Below are 9,485 nucleotides of genomic sequence, written 5' to 3'. Positions count from 1 at the left end.
AGTGGTCTATCAATCTGTGTGCTGGAAAGAAGAAATGCAGAGATGGAGGCAGGAGGGATACAAGAGTGTGGTGGCAGAGCCACGCAGGGAACAGCCCTAGGCTGTATGGGTATTCAGAATAAATATGAAAGCATTTATGATTAAAATCTAGCAAGAAAGCCATTCAGAAAGAGAATACATTATTTTCCAAAGTCTCTGGCTTACAATTAAAGTGAAAAGACCTGTCTGCTACAACGCATCATGCATATTGTAGTTCAAGTTATTGGACAATTGGAAATTTCTAATTGGAAAATTAGAGCTGGGAAAAGCACTCCCATTAGTTTATAATCTCTTTTTTTTTTTTTTTTTTTTTCCCCTAAGTGGGATTTCTCCATAACTGAGACATTCAGCAAATGCTTTAGTGTCCCTAGTAAGACCTCATTATTATTCTGGCCCTGTAAACATTGATGGCTGATGACAACAATCCCTTACTGTAAGCTGTTTTATAGAGTTGTATAATATTATTGATGTTGCTAAGGGAACAAGAAGCAGGTGGATATACCATCTGTCATCGCTACCTAATGATAATTTACAGAAAAGTTTTTAAAGCAGTTTGGTTCAGTACAAAGTAATAAAAGCAACTGGTTATAAATTCTGTGAAATAATTGCTGTTACCCAACATTTTTTTCTGTTTATTTCTCTTTGTTTTATTCTGTTTATAAATAAGATTAGAGATAGAAGGTACATGCCTGATGAACATGAAGAAAGCAAGACTTGAAAAGCTTACATTTTATTTCAGAATTTAAATGACAATTGTGATGTTTTATCATGCAGCAATATTGCTGCTCATCAAGATAAACTTGGAGAAAAATACTGGCTACAGACTGAACAGCACCTTGGCTCTTGGTTAGACATTCTGACTTCATCTCCAGTTTACCTGGAGAGGAAAAAAACAGGAAGAGTGTGGGAGCATAAGGTATTCAATCTGAGAGGTCATCAGATTTGTTGTCATGGGAATTAGAACAACGGGCAGCAGTAGCTAATGTTCACCTACAGGAATGTACTGACAATATCTTTTAACTCTATTTCCAATTTTAAAGATGATGGATCAAATTTTCATGTATCATTATGTCAATATTTTGGTGTTCATTATGGATGTTCCAGTAAAATATGTTTTTGTGCAAAATCAGTAATCTCCATTCAAGACCAAATGAAAAATAAGTTTAATCAAAATCGTGATTGTTTATTCCATGGTTGCTTTCTTAAAAATATGTCAATTTTCTTTTAAGTATTCATGAGTATTCTATTGGACAAAAAACTAAAGGGTGCTAAAAGTAACATTTTTATATTTTATATACGTAGTAAAAGATGCTTGAGTAGGGAGTCTAGAATTCTTTCAGTCATGAATATCCTGCCTGATTTCAAGCAAACCTTTCCATTTCAGCGTGTCCTCTTTTCTTCTGTATACTGTGTCTTGAACTGGCAGGTTGTAAAATCCTTGAAGATTTTTTTCTGTGTACAATGACTACCTCTATGGAGTCCAGTTTGAGGTGAGGGCTGCAACTGTTAATTAAAGCAAACTCATATACTTGTGAGAAAAAGGTAGTAAGGGCTACCTATGAGGGCTACCTCAGATAGTCAATGTAGCAAGAATTCTGAAGTTCACATATATCTTTCATTAGACTATTCATATAAAAGCATGCGCTGTATCATTTATGAAGAGATTATTAGTTCATGATTTTTTGAATTCTACCCATGTTTTAACAATTGTTCTTTCTATTAACTGAAAATTCAGCTTGCCTCTTAGCAAGTGTGATGAATCTCCAGTTGTCTTTTACTGTTTATTGACGTTGCCTCCTGTTACCTTTCCTTCTCATCTACCATCCCAGCACTCCTTGGAGCGAAGATGAAAGCCATGAAGCATAATCCATATGGAGGCTGGGGCAGGTGATGAAAGAAGATGTGAGAGGTGCTGGAGGAATTTCTGACCAACTTGTTTAAAGAGGATGCTGAGTTCTGCACTGTCTGAGTTCACCTTGGCAGGATTTTCAGAGGAAAAGAAAATATCATCAGACTTCATTCTTTCCTTGCTTAAGACCTTTTTATCAATGAAGAGAGCTTCAACTTCAGTTGACTCAGAAGGATCTGCACAGGTCATTGGCTAACGGGTAAGTTTGGGATGCCATTTGCCTTTCACTGTCCTCTTGAGTTCTTGGCATTTCAACAGACTGCCTATTTTGACCTATCAGAGAAAATGTATTTTTTTTAAATATCTTGTTGTGAGTATTTCAGACCAAAGAGCCTTACAGAGATGCTCTTTTGTTATCCTCAGTGGGATACAGAAGAGAATTGGAAAGGTAATAGTGTGAGAACTCACAAGTTGATAAAAAGACAGCTTAATAGGTAGAGGAAAAATTGCACAAAAAAAGTAACAGAAGTTGTTCCTTCACTGCTTCCATTGGCAGGCAGATGTTCAACCATAACTGGGAAAGCAGGGCCTATCACGTGTAGTGTCTTATTAGGAAGGCCAACACCATCACTACTAGTATTTCATCTATCCTTCTTCTTTACCTCAGCTTCTAATGCTGAGCATGATGCCACTTTGGGTCAGTTGTTCCACTTCTCTTGCTGATTTCCTTCCAACTCCTTCTATACTCCCATCTGCTGGCCAGCAAGGCAGCAGGAGAAGCAGAAAAGGCCTGGACTTGGTGTAAGCACTGCCCTGAAACAGCTGAAAGCAACTGTTATCAATGCTGTTTTCTGTCACAAATCCAGAACTTATCAACATACAAGGTACTATGAAGAAAATTAATTCTGTCCCAGTCAAAACCAGCATATACCTAGATTAATCTTTTAAGTGGAGAGATTTTAAGAGATAAGAGCTGACATCTCTTGTTTCTGGAATGATTATCCATATAATCATAAAGTTGTCTTAAAAAAAAATACATCAGATTAATTTGTAAGTCTCTTGACCATTCACAGTGTATTTATCTTGGCATTATCTAGGAATCTTAGGAAGATCACTTGGAAAGCTCACTTGATACCTACTCACATATCTAGCTTTCCTATAAAAGCTGCTTCTGAAACTCTCTAGAGGTTGAGAAAAAGCTTGAGGAGAGGCTTGCTGAAGTGGTGTCAGATTCCTAATATAACTATTTTCAGTGGACTTATCAGGCTACTGAGTTCAATGGCTGTGAATGAGCAGGGACACTGAAGATGAGGAGAATATCAGACATAAATATCTCATATGAGAAACTTTCTCTCCCACCTTCAGATTTTATAGGAAATCTAGGAAAACATACTCTGAGAAGTGGATTTGTATCAGAAAATTATCATTCATCTGGAATATTAATTACATTTCAGGAATATACTATTGTATGCAGGATACAGTCATTTGAAGCTATGAATGGAGGCATGCTATGGAACATATAAGCAGAAAATTATAAATGCAGTGAAAATGCTTATGTGTCACACAAAATAGTGCTGCAAAGATCAGGCCCCCAGGCCCACACATGGTTATTCTGGAAGAGGCCAAGCAGGGAGAAGGGGACTAGTCTTTCATTTTAATTTGTAGGGCATAAATGAAAGATACCTTTATTTAACAAGAGAAAGAGCTGTGTAGAAAGTGTGATGCATTTATGAGGAAAAGAGTATTCTAATTTTGCATGATTTGAGGCAATTATGAGCTGTGACTCTTCTCCTGAGGGAATTCTGGTGCATATCATGCAGTTAATGCTTTGTCATAAAGACCGTACCATGACTGCAGACTAAACTGGTGCTGTGTTCCATTGATATAGTAGGAAAATGGAAATTAAATCAGAGTCCTGGCTAACAATTTAAAAATTACATATATGGTAGAGTTTTGTAGACATTCTGGAAGTGCATACACTACACTGTAAGGGGGATGAGGCCCTTAAAGATTCTGGCCCAGATATGATTTGACTCACAGAATTACAGAATTGCAGGGGTTGGAAGGAACCTCAAGATATCATCAAATCCAACACCCTGTTAAAGCAGGTTCCCTGCAATATATCTCACAGGAAGGCAGCCAGATGGGTCTTGAATGTCGCTTTAGAAGGAGACTTCACAACCTCTCTGGGCAACCTGTTCCAGTGCTCAGTCACCCCTACCGTAAAGAAGTTCCTCCACATGTTAGTATGGAACCTTTTGGTTCTACACTTCTCCCAGCTTTGTATCATCAGCAAACTTGCTGAAGGTGGGCTCCATACCATCATCCAGATCACTGATAGAGATGTTGAGCAAGACTGGACCCAGCACTGACCCCTAGGGAGAACTACTAGTTGCAGGTCTTCAGCTAGACTCTGCTCTACTGATGACAACCCTCTGAGCATTGCCAGTCATCCAGTTCTCAACACACCTTACTGTCCACTCATCTATCTCACACTTTCTAAGTTTCATAACAAAGATGTTTTGGAAGACAGTGTCGAATGCCTAGCTGAAGTCAGGGTGCGTGACATCCAGTGCTCTTCCCCCATCTACTCAGCTAGTGATGACATCATAGAAGGCTACCAGATTGTTCAAGCATTATTTCCCCTTGGTGAATACTGACTACTCCTGATGACCTTCCTCTGTTCCAGTTGTTTGGAGAGGGTATTCAGAATGAGTTGTTCCATCACCTTTCCAGGGGCAGAGGCGAGACTGACTGGTCTGTAGTTTCCCAGATCCTCCTTCTTGCTCTTGTTGAAGGCTGGAGTGACATTGGCTATCCTCCAGTCTTCAGGCACCTCTCTTATTTGCCAAGACCATTCAAAGATAATAGTGATTCAGCAATCACCTCTGCCAGTTCTCTCAGCACACATAGATGCACCTCATCGAGGCCCATGGATTTGTGTGCATTGATTTTGGATGGATTCTTTAGGACTTTTCTGGAATATCCTGCTTCTGGGTGATGGAACCTCATAATATTCAGTGTACTTTCCAGAGAACTTTTCGCATGAAAAAACATGGATTTAGAAAGTGAGTGAGCTATGGATCCCTCTCAGATGTTGGACAATTATGCAGAGCAGTGTGCAGGACAGGCTGGCAGCAAGGGAGGTAAGGAATCCCGCAGATCCCAGACAATTGCTTGTATGTAGAACTGGCTGTACACACCCCACATACAAAGGGCGGTCTCTACTTCCTTGCTCTTCATCTTATTTGTCACCTGCAAGACTGGGTAGAATTGCGGCTTCCAAGTTTGGAAACACTTAGTGGAAGTGCACTAGTTTGGAGTAGTATTGTTAAAGAAACAACCGATGTTGAAAAACTTTATAGTCTGTTCCCAATGAAACAGGATTTCTACAATTTAGGTGAGCTAAATCTAAATCTCACCAAAGTGAATGGCACTATTATTTATGCTGATTTCAGTGAGATACGGTGCAGTTTTGGCCATAGTGTGACACTACCCTTAGAATAGCTTAAATGGTCTGCAAATCACAAGGAATCTCTAGATACTTCAAGCACTAAGAAAAAGAAGAAAAAGTAGAAGCTAAGGTGAAATTATTTGTTAATAATTACTTTCCATTCTTTGTCCATTACCAGGTCACTAATTCACAGTGACAATAAAATCCAGAGATTATCTATTTTGGTGTCATCAGTGAATATCAAAACCTAAATTAAACATGAATGCATATGTTCTGAAATAATTACTATAATTTTTTGCTGGCCTTTTTGTCATAAAAACTACTGACGAATTCTGGTGGAACATATACATATGTGTATGTATATATATTATGCTCTTATTTAAACACAATGTGTAATGTTAGAAAAGATGCCTTGCAAGTGTGTTGGGCTGTTGACTAAATAATTAGTTTAGATTCTTCTGTGCCAGCAAGGTTATTATATTCTTTCTTCCAATTCATCAGTGTTATTTTGGGTTTCTTCTTATTCCTGAATCTGTTACAACTTTTACACAGTTGTTTTTTGCTACTCCAAGTGCATCACTACAAAAGAAATGCCTCCTATTTATTTCCACAAAAACTACAAGAGGTACAGAGTACAATAGCACTATTGGACAGAGCAAATTTTCAGCTCCAGAACACTATTTTTCAGCATAGTCACCATCATTAGCTATGTATTTTTGCCAGAGCCCGCATGCCATGCTCATAAAAATCTGCAGGGACATCACGAACATGACTTCTCTTTCATGTTGTTGTTGCCACTGCTGAAATACACCACTGCTGTCTCACTATGCACACATCCACTGGTTCCCTTAAATGTTCAGCAAGTGTCAGTGAAAGTCAATGGGTGCCATTTTTTTTGCATAGAGGAATTCAATTCCATACCTTCGCTTCATACATACTTCTATGCCAGATGCCATTCTGTCAGATTGCCCCTCTGCTGCCACCTGTTGCACAGCAACAAATTGTAATGCAGTATCTGTAGAAAGGTTCAATCTCAACTGCCGTACCACCAACATCCGCCTCTGACTTCGTGGGCCAACATCACAAAATAGGAGGCATTACTTTCAGAACTGTCTTCAAAACCTGTTACTTCATCTTTTTACTCTATCATTTTGTACCTTCATGACAAGTGTCCTCACCACTGCATAACAAGATTTATCCATCTGGGGAGTAAAATAAGCCCCTTAAAAATATACAAGTTAAATGTGAAGCTTTTGATTGACTCTTCAATCTAGTGTTGAAGATATCTTTTAAAAAAATCTAACAAAGCTTAGTTTACATATTGATTACACATGTAAAATAACTTATGTTTCAACACAGTGCTTGAAATGGATATCCATTATTAGGGTTTTTGCTGAATCATATTTTCTAGAGGGATCAAGGTCACATCAAAAAAGATGATTATCTTTCACTGAAAATTTTCTGTCTGCTTCACTACTATGATTCTATAAGTTTTATTTAAGGTTTGAGATACCATGCAAGGAAAAATACTAATCTGCCAGGAGAATAGAGAGCCCTATATTTTTCTCCTTTGAGTGGGAAAATTGCTCTGGGAAAATCATCTGAAAAGAACATAGTATAAGCTGCACATGCATCTGTATTAATACTATTCGATAATATGTAGGATATGTTACATTATTATAATAGTTGCATAATTTATATTTTACTATTATTGTATGTTTTTCCCACTTGGTAACTTCCCAACTCCTACATCTTGATGGTACCTTATCAATCATGTTTCATATATACATATAGGAAAGCATGATTTAAACAAATTCAGTAAATATCTACAACTCATTATAATTCTGGTATGCACCATCATATTTTCCTATAAGCTTTAGTGGTTCTGACTTGAAGCATTTTACTATAGGAAACAGATGCGTTTAAAAATACTTACCTTTCCTGTGATTTCTTATTATCATTAATAACTGTGCATTAGATATTTTCAATTCAATTCCTTGAAAAACAAGAAAAAAGGACTGCGATCTGTCTATAGCAAATGATGAATTGTATCAACACTAAAATACTTTTACTTTCTTGCGACCATATTAGTCTAACTAGATGTTTATAATAACAAGATATATCCTGTTTCCTGCCCCTTGGTCACTACAAGAATGATATGTTTATTCTTATATCTATATCTCTATGGAAAACAGTAGAGCATTGAGCAACAAAGTACTTTATCTGGAAATGCAATTTTATTAAGAATGATTTTTCCTGACAGCTTTTATAATCACTCCTGACATAAAAATATTCATAGACATTGTGGACAGATCTTTGGAGTAAGTGTTTTGATATTAAAAACAGAACAAAACAAAACAAAACAAAACAAAACAAAACAAAACAAAAAAAGAGAGAGAGAGAGAGAGAGAGACAGAGAGAAAGAATTCCTAAAAATGAAGATTAAAACAATAAAAAATGACTTCCTAGGATAATACCTTTTCCATCTATGTATTGTCATTTCCCATCCCGTTTCAGAATGTCTCAACTCATTAGAAACATAATTCTAACTGTCAGTGCAAATAGTCTATAGCAGCAATGGCAGAATTTTCCAGTTTTTCTTTTCTTCCTACTCCTTCCTACTTCTTCCTGTCCTTCCTACTCCTACAGAAGTATACTCACTGCTGTGCCTGTGGCTGGCAACAGCTGGACTGTGGAAAGACTTGTACAGTACTGAACCACCACTTTCAAAGCAAACTCAGACAAATAATATATTGAAAGTATGGTTTTAAGAAGTGTTGATGCTCTTCCTAGAAATTCAGATATGTGATCTCCAGAATCCTCTAAGGCAGGGGTTATTGACTGCCTCTAAAGCCAAAATAAAGAAAGAAAGAAATAAACAAAGATGTAAAAATGTCAGTATAGAGTGAGCATTGGAAGAGCCTTTGTAGCAAGTCTTCCTTTGAGAACATCCATAGAGAAAAAAAAGATTTTCCAGTGTGAAATGATACATTAAGTACTCTTCATTACATATCCTGCTCAGAACTGAGCTGTTAGTATAACATTCAAAATGCATGCACATTAGATAATTTTATACTACATTAAATATTGAAGCTTAAATCCTTCCCTGCCACTATCCTTCTAATTTTAATGAAAGAGCTACTTACTAATGCTAAGATTTTGAAAAAAGGAAAGCAAAAAGAGGAGGTGAAAGACATGCTCTCTAGCTCCTCTCTGCTCTGCCAGGTCAAAATGGACAGTTTCCTTCTTCTGTTCGATCAAGGCTCTGTGCAGAAATGGTAGGGGATAAATTCTTTCTTAAAAAGAGGAATGAAAAAATTCTTTCTTCAAAAGGGAACGGACTGTGACTCAGATGCTTTTAGCTTGACCTGCAACAATCTTCCTTCTTTGGCTCTGCCGTGGAGCAACAATGAAGTGACCTGGTGTCAAACATGCCTGCCTATAAGCAACAAGGAGCAGATGCTGCACAAATTTCTACTGCAAAAGCCTAGAAGAAAAACTGATTAAAAAAAAATAATGAAAAAGAAAAAGGGGAACGGGGAGGGAGAGAGGGAGGGGGAGGGGGAGGGGGAAGGCAAGGGAAGGCAAGGGAAGGCAAGGGAAGGAGGCCCCATCAATTCTCAGCTAGAGTGCAACAGAATGAACGTATGTATTTTCTAAGACAGTGTAATTCCACTGTTTCTTCAGCTTTTCCATCCTCTTTGCCTTATCTTCAGACATTTTCATGATTTGGTGTCAGTGAATTAGCTGACAAATGAGTCAAACTCCTGTGCAGATAATAGGCAATCTGACACCTAAGGAAATGAAACTCAGTATCTGATTCTGTATCAGAGCTACATGACTTACAGAAGAATTGTGATTATCAAAATATTCTATACTGAGGAAAAATGTTCTTGATCTCAAATTTTCAGTCTAGGTGGACTTGAGGCTGGTAATAAAATGCCAAAAACAGAGAAAGTTCGCTTCCTTCCTCGAATTCTTGCAAATGGTACACCTTGAAGTCTTAAGCTGATTGATGAAAATCCCATTTCTTTCTTTGGTCCCATGTTTGCAGTAGAACATAACACAACTGTTTTTCTTCAGCTTACAAATGTTTGCAACTGCAGATGTTCTGCAGATGGCTTATCTGTTGTAGCAACACCT

The 9,485-nt window shown here is 37.5% G+C and overlaps 1 long non-coding RNA gene across 1 annotated transcript; it reads right to left on the bottom strand.

The window, feature by feature from the left end:
* Positions 1-1,806: 1,806 nt before the first annotated feature.
* On the bottom strand, positions 1,807-4,484 carry LOC121108535. The gene is made up of 3 exons (XR_005843076.1): positions 4,358-4,484; positions 2,551-2,710; positions 1,807-2,221 (listed from the first exon to the last, which is right to left on the bottom strand). It is a non-coding gene; the product is annotated as an uncharacterized LOC121108535 (long non-coding RNA).
* Positions 4,485-9,485: the final 5,001 nt, after the last annotated feature.

This window comes from Gallus gallus, chromosome Z (genome assembly GCF_016699485.2).
Source record: "Gallus gallus isolate bGalGal1 chromosome Z, bGalGal1.mat.broiler.GRCg7b, whole genome shotgun sequence".
Classification (NCBI taxonomy): domain Eukaryota; kingdom Metazoa; phylum Chordata; class Aves; order Galliformes; family Phasianidae; genus Gallus; species Gallus gallus.
Note: the sequence above shows the minus strand (reverse complement) of the source record. Positions and strands in the feature narration are given on the sequence as shown.